The sequence below is a fragment of the Neofelis nebulosa genome, chromosome 14, assembly GCF_028018385.1.
Source record: "Neofelis nebulosa isolate mNeoNeb1 chromosome 14, mNeoNeb1.pri, whole genome shotgun sequence".
NCBI lineage: Eukaryota > Metazoa > Chordata > Mammalia > Carnivora > Felidae > Neofelis > Neofelis nebulosa.
Genome location: NC_080795.1, coordinates 36796500 through 36812801, shown reverse-complemented (window position 1 = coordinate 36812801; position 16302 = coordinate 36796500).

Below are 16302 nucleotides of genomic sequence, written 5' to 3'. Positions count from 1 at the left end.
TGGAGCCTGCTTCATATCTTCTGTCTCTCTCTTTCTCTGCTCCTCCCCTGCTCTCTCTCTGTCTCAAAAAAGATCAAAAGCAAAAACAAAAACAAAAAAAAACCTTAAAATAAATAAATGATAAATAAATAAATAATGGAAATAAATAGCTAGCAAAAGAAGTATATATAACTAAAATCATTGTGGGGACATAATTGTGAATCTAAGTAAAGAGTATATGGCTATTTATTGGTATATTATTTTATCTGTCCAAAAGTTTAAAATTTTTCCAAGTAAAAATTTTGGGGGAAACATAAAAAGCTCAACAAATCAGGTGTAGTAATGTGAAAAGATAAGTAGTCATATATTGAATACTTATATTGAATCAATCAATTTAAATACAGAAGTAAGCAACTGTGGATGTGACATATTTAGAATATATTATAAAATTAATGTACTCTGAAAATGTGAGTTACAATAAGCAGAAGAATAAAAGGTGAATAGAAATACAAATGCATGAGTTTCATTATCTTTCATGGTATTTACTTTCAAATACTAACAAATCAACAAATAGATACCAAAATGTTATTAAAAGTCATAGAAATTGCCCCTGAAATATTTAATATAGGCTGTAAATTAACTAATAGAAGGAAAATTCTCCTTTACACTTTCCAAGAAAATAGAAACCAGTGAGTAAAAGCGAGAAAATGAAGAGTCAGTTAAAGACAGGAAAAATAACATAAAATTAGGTGTCAAAATATTGATCAAACATATCTATCATATCAATCAATAAAAAAGAGGATGTTCATCAGTTCGAAAGATTCTAAGATTGGATTAAAAGGAATTCAACTGTATGCTTATTCAGAGCTACATCTAAACAAAGTGCCTCCAAAGTCTTGAACAGTGATTATTAAGCAGCAGATACTATGTTAATTGTGAGGTGATGCAGTGGTGAAAAAAAGATATTGTACCAAGCCTCATGGATCTATAATTTAATTGAAATTAGAGCTCAAAAGAATAAAGCAGGATAGAGTGTGGTAAAGTGAATAAAGTCAGGAAGTCAGGTAAGGTAAAGGTTGAATGAAAACGAAAGCCAAAAATACACCAGATGAACACAAAGACAAACATCAGACAAGGTTGACTTCAAGACAAAATATATTCAGCGAGGTAAAGAGGGGTCACAAGAGAGCTCTGTCATGAATCTTAATGTCCCACAGCATAGCATAACATTCATAAAGCAAAAGCTTTAGGAAATTTGAAATAAATACAAAAATATGGCAAGTGTAGTCAAAAATACTTATGAATATAGAATATAGAGTACTAAATAAAGTAGCTCTAGTAAACATACCAAAATTTATATCCTCAATTCAGAGAGCAAACTTCTTGGAAACCACGTTTGCAAAATTTGACCAAATATTAAGCCTCGAAATAATGTCAGTAAATTCCAGTAGTAAAAATGGTATAGACCATGATTGAATAGAAGTAGAAATAAATCCGGGCACGCGTAGGCATCGTACTCTTGATTTCGGCACAGGTCGTGATCTCACACTACTGAGATCATGCCCCATGTCAGGTTCTGCACTGAGTGTGGAGTTTACCTGGTATTCTCTCTCTCTGCCCCACACCCACTCATGCATTTGCTTGCACTGTCTCAAAATAAATGAACATTAAAACAAGTAGCAGTAAGTTAAACATCAAAAATAAGAACCTAAAACTTCAATTACCTAAAAGTTAAGAAGAAAAAGAACTAAATGATAAACTTCTCAACTTTTTTCTGAACAAAGATTCAAAACAGAATATTTGAAATACATAGAAAATAAGAATAATGAAAACACTGAATATCATAGTTTATGTTATATGACTAAATCTGTCCTCAGAGAAAAATACAAAGCCTTTAGCATGCATATTACTAAAAGATAATATTATATGCAATCACACAAGAAGTTTGACTAAAATTCATTTTACACACTATAAGAAAGTTAAGAAACAAGGTCAGGTACAAACATAATATATATACACAAAAATTAACCACAGTTTTCCCATTTACAAACAAAAATCTGTTAGGAAATATAATGGAAGAAAATATACTGTTTAAAAAAATGGAAGAAAATATACTGCTAGCAAATATAATGAAAGGAATAATAAATAAAATAGAAGAAAATATACTGCTTAAATAAAAACCATAAAATAAGCAAGAACATTTTTTAAAAGGAATGTATAGACATCTATAAAAATATTATTTATAATTCTACTGCACTGAGGTGTGGAATGCATGGAAAATACTTTAATACTTCTTGTTTTTGGATACAAAGATGCCACACAATATAGATGTCAATTTCAATTCTTCCTTTTTCCTTTTACTAATCTATGAATTTGATATTATCTCACAAGATAAAAGGAGTGAAGAGTCTTTTTCACTTTAGATGTTTCTTTTTTGCCTTGAATATTTACAGAATGCAGGAATCACTACTATAATTCCAAATAAAGAATAAAAGTAAAACAAACCAACAGAATCTTGAAGGACTTTTAGGTGTGAACAAATGTCATTGCTAATAGCTAACACTTAGGAAGTGTTTACCATTTAAATGGATGAGTTTACTTAACGCAAGGCATTACCAGTTTTTACATGGTAAATCGCAAATTGTGAGAATGACTATTCTGCCACATTTTCATACCACACATAACCTTATCATTTTTATGAATAAGAGGTATTTCATAGAACCCTACATCCGAAATATGCTCATAAACGTTCAATATGTTAGACTGGCACCACTTCAGGTTGATTTATTTGGGTCTTAATGACTTTTGTTTGTTTTAGACTCCTGTATGAAATTTAAATAGGAAGCATTATTAGATAATATACATGAGCAGTTATGGATAGTTAATGTCTAGAAGAGGGCCAGGTTATGAAAAGATGCCCCTGGTGGTCATGAGGATAGAAGATGGACGGGGGTGGGGGGGGTGAGGGGGTGGTGGCTGAGGACTAATAGAAGTGGGAAGGAAACAAAGAAAAATGTCACCACTTGTGTCTTGTTATTGTAATTTACTATTCCCACAGTTAATTAGAGTAAATAATTATTTAATTTGAAATCAGTGTCTCAAAATTCATTGAAGAGATTGGTTGGAAGTGTTTTTGTTTTTTTGTTTGTTTTAATTTCAAAATTTTTATTAATGATCATTTTTAATGTTTATTTTTGAGAGAGAGAGACAGAATGCAAATGGGGGAGGAGCAGAGAGAGAGAGAGGGAGACATAGAATCTGAAGCAGGCTCCAGGCTCTGAGCTGTCAGCACAGAGCCCATTGCAGGGCTCAAAATCACAATCTGAGATCGTGACCTGAGTGGAAGTCAGACGCTTAACCAACTGAGCTACCCAGGTGCCCTATATTCATGATCATTTTTAAAAATTAGACTTCATGTGTCTTCATTATTTATCAGGAACATGCAAAAGGTATTCTTGTAGGTTTATTATTTAAAAAAACAAAACATCGTTGAAGTTTTAGAACTATGCTTCTGATATATAAAGACCATTTCTTTTCAGAATCATCTTGATGAGTGGAAGGAGCTAGGGACTGGTAGGTGATACTGAGAACTGGTTTCTAATTGCGGGTCCATCTCTGAAGGACCCTTGGGCAAATTATGTTCTGTACACTTGCTTCTTAATCAAATGTGGGAGATTTACTGTGCAGATATGTGGAATCATGAGAATTTACCTACAGAGTAATTTTGTAATACTGAGTAAATAAGCCTAAAGCCTAATGACTTCCCTACATAAATCTCAGTCATAATGGTAATTTCAGATCTCAGTAAATCATTTAATGTTAGAGAACAAGGATGATCATTTGATTTAATCTATCATGGACCATTTTCTATATTTTTCCTACTTTTATATTTCCATTTGAAAGAAGAAAACTGATAAAAACAGCTACTTAAGTTATTTGGAGTAAACATTTTGTGTTATTTTTGCTTTGTCAGATTCCAAGCTTAATTTGCTATAATTAGAAATATTTTCCTCTCTCCTCTCCTTTTTGTCAAAAAATTTGTTGGGATTCTTAGAAATGAATAAATGACCTCCCTTAGGGAAACGTTGGAAATTCATGAACTGTGGTTTCTGTGGTACCTGTGAATTCCATGTGTAAGAGACCATTCTAGAATTAAAATAATGTGTGTGTGTGTGTATGTACATATATATATATATATATATATATATATATATATATGTAAATGGGTTGGAACCTGGGTATTTTATGTCCCTTTTTTTGTAGTCTTGTCAATATTACAACAATAAGATGCCTACATATACTCTTTCAAATCTAGTGGTATCTCTTGGATTCTTTTCTGATGTAGCATTTTGGATAATGGACTTAGCTTCTTTTAGTTCCCTAAGGAAGCTGGATATTACATGTAACAAACTGATAATTATGATGTAAATGTTTGCTGTCATGACTTTACCTACACTAAATATGCGAATTTTGAATGGAGGATCTAGATCTGTGTTTAACTATCTATATCTACATAGTAGTGGAAATATTAACAGAGCTAGTCTTTTGCTAACTCAATATTATTAACTAGATTAAATATGTTTCTAAACTTAAAAAAAGAAAACTAAACACTAACATATTTTGAGCACTTACCTTGTACTGAGCATTTTCATATTTAATTGTTTATAGTAAATTGAATTTCAAAAAAATTGATGAAATTCAATTTCTGTTAATTAATGAGTTCTTGTGTTTCAAAATGTTTTGTGTACCTCAAATATAATATACAGTTCCTAGATTCTTTGAGTTTTTTGTTTTTAACTGAGTAAGAGAAAACGGGAAACTGGTGAAAACTACCACCACACTTTCCTTTGTAGTTTTCAGCTTGCAAAGTAGTCTTCTGCTTCCCCACTTGGTTGTTATTATCCTCCTGTTTGATTCTTTTTGACATCTTTTATAAACAAAGATTTGGACAAATTTTCACCACGTGATTAGGAAATTTGGTCCCTCAGTAAACCAATTCTCTCTGATTACTAAAAGATGTCAGTCTGTCTTGCATGATGAGAACCATAGGGCTAGCAAGTTGAAAATATCGTAACCTAAACAGGCCCAATGGCTTCTTCTGGCATTTGAGTACAAACTAGCTTTTGCAAACTAGTGGCACCCCCTGTGACAATTGCCATCATTTCTTTTCCTCATATCACTGTTGTTCATTCTCTTGCCCTCTATCTGATGACAAAGACCCAAGAGTGCCTGCAGCAGGACAAATGGCAACAGCTCTCAGCTCTATTCACTTCCCCATTGAAAACATGATTTGCCTTTCATTCATTCAATACATATTTATATATGCTTTGTTGAGTACTTCTCATCTGCAGTATACCACACTAGATATCGCAGAGAGGGGAAATGTAAAAAGGGACCTAACGACCCAATTGGTGGAGAGGCAGACATAATATATACAATAGAATAAAACGACTATTTTGTTTTCTAAAAACAAGTTATTTTCTAAAAACTTGCCTCCTCAATAGAGGCAAGCAAATTGAATTATGTCTTAACGAGAAGATGCTGAACAATTAATTCTTACAGGGGTAGTGTACAGGCAGATTTCATGATGGAATTGGATGTTGGAGGATAAGGATTTCAATTTTATTCCAGACTTAGGGAGCACTATGAATAAAGACACATGGTTCTGAGCATATCAGTAAAATTATGAGTGGTTGGACATGATGTCTCATTGGGTAGAAGACTATAGTTGATAGGAATGCTAAAAAGTAGTTGCCAGGCATATGATGAAGTGCCTTTAGAGCTATGTGAGGAAATTTGGTATCAAAAAGGAGATACCAATTCTGGGGAAAAGATATGGACAAACAGATGCCTACTGAGCCTAGTGCAATTATGGGTATAACTGGGCAAATTATGTGTAAATAGAATTTTCTTTTATTTTTAATTGGAAGAAAAACAATGTGGAAGTCATAAGATAAGTAGACATTGTTGATGTCTGTCTCATCTTACACATATGCTGACTCTAAGGGCCTGTGTTCCTGTGCCTCTCAGCCTGAGAGCTTTCTGTAGTGCTATAAAAATTTATGCAGCCCCTGCACAGGGCAGCCTGTAAGTGAGGGATTTAATGTCCTAAGAGTCAAACTTTAGTAGGTAAGAGAAAAGACTGTGAGGATAAATATTCCAGCTTCCTCATCTGTTGAGAGAAAATTCTGAAGCAAACTCAAAATGAGTTGTCAGATGGTCCTTAGCGAAAATGAAGTCTAGTCATATATTTACATTAATGGTTCCACTCATTAATGTATAATTTGTTGGGTTTTCTCTGTTCTCTGTCTCATTTCTGTATGCCTTCACTTGTGCTTCACGAGACCATTTCTACATAAACTATCTGCAACCGAGCTCTTTGTCCCACTATTTTTTTGGAGGTGGGTAGCCCAAATTAAGACAGTTTGTATTAGTAGTTGCCTTAGAGAGCACACCCTCAGACTAGAATCCTGGAAATGCAACTATTGTCCATCAGATGGTAACAAGAAACCCTTTGTTGGTGAGTGGGTGATTTGCAGTAGCACAATCATTTAAACTCTCACTTCTTGGTGGATTGGGATAATGTACAAGTAGACGTAGAAGCAGTGGCTCAAGCAATATATAGCACATGGGAAAATGTGGGAGCAATGGTCATTTTAGAGATTTTTGGAATTAAATAGCTTTTAGTAAATATTCCAGATAATGTGAAGAAAAAAAAGGCATGCTAAGAGGGTTACCCAACTACTAACTCAGTGTAGGCTGGGATATCCAGAAGATCTCTATCCAGAGAGTTCAAATGGTAGCATATAAAGAAATTATTTAAAAGTTTAAATTTGCTACCATATTGAAAAAAAACCCTTCAATTTCTCTACTAATTTTCCTCTCTTCGATGCCTTGGTAAAACGCATGGGTGCCAGAGGATGGGGAACACCCCCTACAATGATTCAAAGATGGATAAAATTAGTGAAGATTTTAAGGGTCCAAAGATCTGGGGCCATACTAAAACAATTCTCTGAAGAGAATGACATTATATCACGTTGTACTTCTTACCACTGAAAAAATTAGGTGAACATGTTTGTTTCATTCTTTGTATTTTTGAGGAATACTTCTTTGATACGTTTATTCAGTGACTTTGATTGATGTTTTGAGAGGAGCCCAGAGGTTGAGAGGGTCCTACCGTCAGTTATAAAGCGTGGCCATGCCTTATGCAGAAGAGAAATAGTGATCTAGTTGAAAAGCAATCTCTGCCATGCTGTTGGGAGCCGGTAGCAACTGAGAACCAGACCATCGGGTATTAAATTACTGTGAAAATGAGTTGCCTATCATGACCTGGGATCTGGCAGATCCACTATTGTCATAGGTCAGGTGGGCACAAAAGCAATCCATCATGTTTTATCATTTGGAGTTGGGCCTGACTAGATCCAGAGTACGTGATTCAGATATGTGAACTAGTGTCAGATGCATAAACGAGTGGCTTAGTCCTATGTGTCACCTAACTCTGTCAATGCCTCTCTTTCAGCCAACAGCTATTTATTTATGAGCATTCCCTATGACCAGCTTACAGCAGGAAGAAACTCAGGTGTAGCCCTTTCATAGGTCTGCTCAGTATTCTGACATGAGCTGAAAAAGCAGACTACTGTCACAATAAAACCTCCTTTTTAGTCCTAGAGAACAGTGGTAAAGGGAAATCTTTCCAGTGGGGAAGAGCTGTGGAAGGAACAATTGAATAACTTTGTGTGGAGGGATAAGTTGTCTGATGTAAAGATATGCATGCAGTAGTCTTGGGCAGAGGTGAAGGGATGGTTGTTGGTCAGAACGTGAGAGAAACAAGATTGAAAGATTGGAGGCAAATCGTGTGAAGGAAAGGTATGTGGATGCTTCTTCAGGAGTTGGCTTGATGTGTTTAGATGCCCCCAGAAGCCTGCACTGTAGAGGAGGCACTCAACGATCAGGATGACAATGTGATCGATGTATCCTTGCTCATCCCATTTCTTACACTCTGGGCCCAGGAAAAGGCAGAGCGATGACGATAGAGGCTCAGTATATAAATCCAGCAATATGGGCTTTTTGGCATGGCCTTTCATGGCTGCCACTAAAACTTAAATCTAGAGTCTTGTTAGTGTATGTAGTATATGCAGAAATCATTTGCCTATGAAGTTTAAAATCCGGCCTGCTTTGCAGACTTAGCAAAATGTTCTTGTGTCTTAATAACTAAAAGTCTTGAATGCTAGAAGAATTTCTTTCCCTATTTTTTTTTTTTTTTTTTGCCACAGCTGAGGATACATATTGAAATCTGTACTCCTATGTTTAAGACCCCGTTAACATGAGCCCTGCCTATTTAGAACAGCTACTCACCTTTGGACAAATTGACCTAACAAAATTAAATTCCTGTATCACCCATACTCACAAAGCCAAAGACTGAAGGTGTTCTCCCAGATGTACCTGATAAATGCAATATGCACAAAGTATAAACCAACTATGAAATGTAATACAGTGTGTTACAAACAACTATGTTTGAAAACTTTTATGGCCTTGTGCAATAAGCCCATAGCCTAAAGCCATGCATCCTGGCCAAAAACAGCCAGTCTCCACAGATGTTACTTTATTCTTCACATACCAAGGCTTATATATGATTAGCAAATTTCCTGGCCCAAATAATCAAATACTCAAGTTTAAGGGGACCAATCTGTAATACTTTCTGTTGTTGTTTTTCCTTCCCCTTACTTGAATTTTAAAGAAATTAAAGATTTAAAATCTTTTAATTTTAAAGAAATTAAAAGATGGGCAGGAAAAAAGAAAACATCAGCTTTGTTCCTGAGTTGGTTAGAGAACCTGACTTAATTCTTTGGCTTCCAGTATTTTACACTAACTTTGACAGACATCACAGAGAAAGGGACCATTACCTGCAAGACTAAGACTTGAGTGTTCCCTCTCTTCAAGCAAGCACTGACAAGGGAGAGCCCAGAGTGGCTCAGACCTATATATTTGTTTTCTTTTCTAGGACTCCCCAGTCAGTTATGTCATTCCTGATCTGCCAGGGACAACTGAGTAAAAGGCAAGGATTGGTCAAGAGTACTATTCGGGGAAAGTTCCTCCACACTGCAATATGAGGACTAGAGTTCCAGCTGAAAACAGATCACTGTTTTGAACCAAAACACTTTACCAAGGGGGTACTTTACCTGTGCATCTGCTAGAAGAGGATTTTTTTTTTGCCTTGCCAATCATTTAGTTCAAGTCTAAGACTTGATAAGACTTGAGATGACAAGGCTTTACTTGACTTTCTAATCCATACTAGTAAGTTTAATTTTACATGTGAAATTAATGTGAAAGCATTAATTTACGAATTAAATGATCTGGACCCTACAAATCACTTAATACTTGCCCTCCCCAAGTCTAATTTTTCTTCTATCTGAAATGATGCTAGTCAGAGATTGTGAGAATTCAATAGCATATATGAGAATGTTGTAAATAAGGAAGGATTAAATATAAATGTTAGATGGTAAGTGGTACCTATCTGAAATTCAATGCTTGTTTTGTCTAAATACACGATTAGATAAATATAGAAATTAAGGTCAATTACTACTAGCGTTTATAATTTTTGTGACAAATCATACTTGGAATGTGTTTTAGTAATTTTCCTCTTAAATATAAAAAAAGTGAAAATCACTAGAAACCTCATCAGAGAGAAGTATCATTAATAGTTTGGTGACAGTACTACAATCATGTTGTATATAAATCATGTTATACAAACTCCTTTGCATCTTGCTTTCCCCAATCAATACATTGTAGAAATCCAGGTCCTTCGATATCAATCTAACATTTTTTAAAAGTCTGTAGGAAATTATGTGGGTATATGAACTGAAGTTGGTCCAATTATTTCCCGCTTGATCAGTATTCACATTCGATTGTTTAAAATAATACCACTGTGAACTTCCTGGTGTGTGTGTGCATTCTTTCCCTATGGGGTAAATTCCTAGATCTGGAATAACTGTGCCAAAGATAAGTGTATTTTAAATTCTATCAGACAGTATCAGATTATTTGCAAAAATTGTGTTTCCTACCAAAAACATACCATTGTATATTCATTGCTGTTTCACCATCAGTAAGAATGAGAATCTTCTCATTTGTTTCATAGATGTTTGATTTACCTCAAATATAAATTTCCAATTCATAACATTTATCCGTTTTTTTTCTATTGGTTTCCTTTTCTCATTGATTGTGAAAACTATTTTTACATTACACGTATTAATGTTATTGAAAATATTTTTGCAATCTATTTTTGTTTTGACTAAATGTGTGGTATCTTTTGCTTTTGAAAGGTTTTGTTTTTTATTCTTCCACTGTGAACTATTTCAATCTTTCATTGTAGTGTCTGGATATATTTTCTTATATTTCTTCCAAAAATATTTGTTTAATTGTTTTACACTTACTTTCTTGTACCTACTCCATCAGAGTTTTATCCCCCCAACCATCAGAAGCATTTGACAGAGTTGATCACTCCTTCATTTTTGAAACCATTTCTTTTCTTGGCTGGTTGGCTATCACGTTGCTTCTGGAACCCCCCAACTGACCTCCCACTTTGCACTCTTATCTCTGAAGCCCGTCCTCCATAGACATTCCAGTATTATATCTACAAAATGTAAATCATGTACAATACAGTTCAAAACCTTCCAGTGATTTCCCCTTTCGTTTGGCATAAAATCCAAACTTTTGCTTGGGAGGTGTCTCATGATTGGGCCCCTGTCTTCCTCTCAAACTTTTCCCCAGATCATGCTCCCTCTTCCCTCCAGCCACCACTTTTGTCTTTTGATCTGCAATCATGCTAGGCTTACACCTCCTCAGACCTTTGTACTTCCTTTTTTTCCTAGTGAAAATGTTTTCTCTAGTCGCTCACAGAGCTCTCACATGCACTTCATTCAGGACTCAGCTCAGATGGTGTCTCCTCAGAAAGGCTTCTTCTGGTTATTTTATTGTAGTAACTCTGCACCTGATTTTATAGATTTCCTTGTTTCTCAAATTATTGTCCCACACTGGACCCGAGTTCCATGAGGCAGAGACCTAGTCAATCTTTTCATCCCTGTATTCCTTCTTCCTACAAAAGCTGCAGTAGGTCTCCAATAAATCTTGAATTAATATATGAATACATGAATTTAATCTATAATATATCTGGAATTTTTAAGCATGTATATTGACTTTATCACTCATGATCATTCTATAAACACTAGGATCTCTTTGTGAACTTTCTATTATGTTCCATGGATTGATCCAATACCACTCATCCAATGGTTTATTCCTGGTTTGACTGTATCTCAATTGTGGAAGGATTTGCCACGTTTGCGAAGATCATAATGAATTTCCACAGCTAGAACATCACTGGTATTCATCTGTTTAGATTGTTTTTATGACTTAAACATTTTTGTTTTATTTTTAAAGGTCTGTGCCTTTATGTACTAATTTTTCAATATTTCTCAATTCCTAAGCAACACGTTATTCTTTTTTGTATCCTTTTTGTGAGATGGTACAGAATGCCTCTAGTTTTGGCACAGAGGCCTTGATTGTATCTGTGAGTCACCTATGAAATAGAATCTCTTAGTTCATTGTACTGAGCCTCCTTTATTATTATTTGCTAACCAATCCTCATGTGTCTGACTTACCTCCAAGACTTCCCCAGGAAGGTGGGTCTTCCTGACATTGGTTCATTGGTCACAACTGCTTTCTCCTGACTTTTTCTATTCTATCTGCCTAGGAGCTCTTCCTTTCTTAGTTTCCTGGTTAATATCCTTTAAATCTCTGTGCAATCATCATTTCTTCAGGGAAGCTTTCCTTGTCTTCTCTGATAAAGCTAGCTCCTATTGTTAAACATGCTCTCAGCTCGATGTACCTCTCTTTCTTCGCATTTCTCAGAGTTGCACACGTGTACATTTTCTGAGATTTGATGATGTCACCACCTGAATTTAAGTTCACTAAAGGTAGGAACTGTGTCTGGATTTTACTCTGTATTTTATCTGCAGCACCAAGCATAATGAACTGACTCATCACAAGCATTCAATAGGTATTCCTTGATTAAAAGACTTGGTACTAAACATTAGATAAACCACATTAAAATATATCATGCAACCGTGCCTGGGAAAATGTCTATTTTGTAGATTGATATCACCCTCCTCTTTGACATTCTTAAAGCTATTCTGTCCTTTCAATAAATCTATGAATAACGATTCAGGTGAATGAGAACTACATAGAATTTTGGAACACAGGCAGCCACAAAACCATTCAACATAATGTAAACTCTTATCTGATGCCTCTAATAGGAAACCAATGCTGCGCAAAAACAAAGAGCTGACTAGCTTTCAGAGTGGCAAATTCAGCAATACTTTCTGGTGCTCTAGGAAATTATTAGCAATAAGCATTCTTTGGCCTGGCTTGACCCACAAAGCATTAAGTTCATCGTTCATTTTTATTGTTTCCTACTTGGAATGCTGTAATACTTTAACAAATTATCTGATCATCTGGTACATAGAGATCAGTTCACTTAAAATCCTGCTAATTACTTGTCATCCATTTAGAGACTATTGACTATTGTACACTAATTTTAAAGAAATGACAATGTTCTCTAGATGCCCATGGTATTAATGTTTACCATATTGCTTACCGAGACAATTCTGTATTTAATTAATCATCTTTAGCTAGCAAAACCTCTGAGTGGCAGCAAGATCTGCCAGTCTTGTCCAATCTGTTTGTGTTGTTCATCTGCATTTCCACTCCTAAGAACAGAGTTCTTGATGATATTTTTGGAATAGCTACCTCATGGAAATTGGCTTTGAAGAAATGCTGAGGTTTATTTCTCTAAACTCTATGTTTTAATAATGTCACATTGGAAAGGAGCTTTACTATCATGGAACATTTTAGGAAGTATGTTTAAAATAGTTGAGGTTGGTGCCTGTCAGATGAATGTCTATTGGCATTGCCACAGCAAACATCTATCTTATACAATGGAGGAAGTTTCTGGGTTTTTGTGTACATTTCTGTTTCAAAATTTTTAACAATTTTATTTCTGATTACTTACAAATGTGTGGTCATTAGTGAAAATATGAACTCTGAGCTTCCTACAAATTTATTTTCCCAAAGAAAACAGAGCGCTTAAAACACCAAGTATTTTGAATATAAATAATTATAAAAGTTTACATGAGAGATCAAGACTAAAAAGGAATGAATCATTTCCACCAGAATTCAATTTAAAACTCTGTCTCTATAACAAAAACAAAGATTAAAAATATCTTAACTCCAAGAACAGAAAAGGCAATATTTAACATATATTAAATGTAGTCAGTGGGAATTCTGCTAGACATTTTATTAAAACTTATTCATAATAATCTCGATTATTACGCACACAAATTGGTTGGAATGTAAAAATAAACGTTGATTCTTAGTTGAAAAAGTTCTTCTTTTGAAAAGCATCTTAAAGAATATTATGATCCTTCAGAATCCAATAATGTAAAGCCTTACAGTCCACCTCTATTCACAATCTTATCCCAAGAATTCCATCACATTCTGAAAAATACTTCATCTCACGTATCTTGAATACTTGTAGCTAATTTAGTCAAAAGAATATGATTTCATATTCATTGATTAATAGTCGTGAATGACAGTACATTAATTTTAATTTAGAACCAGAATGTACTAATTAATAGCATGCATACGCTACTCTCAAGTACATGTAATTGACACTTAGAATATTCACATGGTCTTTGAGCACATTAGAATGCACATGCAACGTAAGAACCGTGGATGCATTTTATGAGCTTTGGAAATAGAGTTTGCTATGTTTTAAGTTGTGTCACCCAAAAAGATTCATTGAAGTCCAAAGCCTCATTCTGTGAATGTGAACTTACTTGAAAGTATGGTCTTTTCAAATATAGTCTGGTCAAAATGAGGTCACATTTGTTTAGGGTGGACCCTAATCCAATATGACTGGTGTCCTTCTAGGAAGAGAAGAGACACGGGGGAAAACACCCATGTGATAACAGAGGTGGAGATTGAAGAGCTGCAGCTGGCAAGCTAAGGAAAGTCAAGGATTGCTGGGAAGCTACTAGAACTTGGAAGAGGCAAGGGAAAATTCATTCTCCTCTACAGACTGCAGAGGGAGCACAGGCTTACCTACAGCTTGATTTCACACTTCTAATCTCCAGATTTGTGAGACAATAAATTGCTGTCCATTGTTCATGATACTTTGTTACAGCAGCCCTAGGAAAGTAGTATGTGGTGAAAAGGTAGAGATGTTGGTGCCTGCCAATCATTTGCCATATCAGACCTGGGACAATTTGATTTTATGGTATTATTCTCCTACCTCAAAGAACTGCATGGCTGATATTAATATATTTTAAATTATAGTGAAGTAAGAGTAGTCCTGTTTTTAAAAATTTGTTCACACTTCTTGAGACATCTTTGGGCATCCTTCCTCTAAATCGAGACCACTAAACGTTTCCATTCCTGAATTCACCAAGATGTCACATTTTTTAACGTGCTGCATTCTCATCAGTTCTGGAAAATTCTCACCGTTCTTTTAATATGGGTTATCTTCTTACAGGCATTCTCCGTTGTAACAATAATGTTGCATAACAAACATCGACAAAACTTGTGTTTTGATTAGCGATGAACGTTAATTTAAATGATGGGCTGTGGGATTCATCTGATCTGGGTTAAGGTTGATTGATTTTGTCAGGCTGCGCGTGCTTATGTGATCAGCTGTGGATTATCTAGGCATCTTTGTTTATCTTGGCTAGGTTTACTCCCATGCTTGGGATCTGCACTTTGCCACCTGATCTAGGTTGTCTTCAGTTGGGATGGCTGGTAACTTGGCTCTGTGTCATATTGTTCATCTTCCAGGATGCCGGTCATGCATGTTCTCTTGGCATTCACAGAGCTCAGGAGATAAGCAGGAAGTGTAAGGACTTCTCAAGTCTTTGCTCATGTTATATCTGCTAACAACCCATTGGCTAAATCAAACCATATGGCTTACCTCGGAATTGAAAGGTAGGAAGATATTTTCAACCTCTTTATGGGAGGAACAGCAAAATCGTATGTAAAGAATATGGTACAGGGAGTGGCAAACAATTAGGGATATTAATGGAGTCAATCTTACCATTTTTCAATTCTTCGTATTCTTTTTGGAATTCCTTCTGGATGAATATTTCACATCATTTTAACAACGCTTTCCTATTTTCTAAATTGTCTTTCTGTTTTGCATTCTTGCTTGTTTTCATACCCTTTTACCTCACTAATTTACTCTTCAGATATGACTAATCTGCTATTTATTTATTTTTTATTTATTTTTTTAACGTTTATTTATTTTTGAGACAGAGAGAGACAGAGCATGAACGGGGGAGGAGCAGAGAGAGAGGGAGATACAGAATCAGAAGCAGGCTCCAGGGTCTGGGCTGATGGCCCAGACGCGGGGCTCGAACTCACGGACCATGAGATCGTGACCTGAGCTGAAGTCGGACGCTTAACTGACTGAGCCACCCAGGCGCCCCTAATCTGCTATTTAATACAAAGTTTCATATCCAAAGATTATTTTTTTATTTCTGTGTTATATTTTGTCCCTTTATAAGTTATGCTTTTTTATAAATATGCCTTTTTTCAACATAATGAACTCTCTTGTTAGAATTTTTAATCCTCCTTTATCTCTTTAAGTACTATAAATATACTTACCTCATAGAGCTTTTCAGGCTGATCTTTTGTTTTGTCTTGATATTTTTTACCCTAAATTGATATTTTTTACCCTAAATTGATATTTTTATCTTGAATCACTTTATAATCTGGTGACATATATAGATATGAGATGAGGGAAAAAGAGAGAGAGCCTCTTTAGCAGGGTTAAGTTACTATTTTATTTTTTTAATTAAATTAAATTAAATTAAATTAAACTAAACTAAATTTTTTTTGAGATTCCACATGAGATAATATAGTATTTTTCTTTCATATCTGACATATTTCACTTGACATAATGCCCTCAGTATTCGTTTATGTTGTTACAAATGGCAGATTTTTCTTCTTTCTTGTGGTTGAATAATATTCCATATCACATTTTCTTTATCCCTTAAGCCATTCACTGATGGATACTTAGACTGTTTCTATGTTTTGGCTATTGTAAAAAAAAAAAAAAAAAAGAACACTGCAATGAGCATGGAGCTGCATACATTTCCTTGAGATAGTGATTTTATTTCCTTCAAATATATTCCCAGAAGTAGAATTGCTAGATCATATGATAGTTCTATTTTTAATTTTTTTTTTTTTTTTTTTTTTAATTTTTTTTTCAACGTTTTT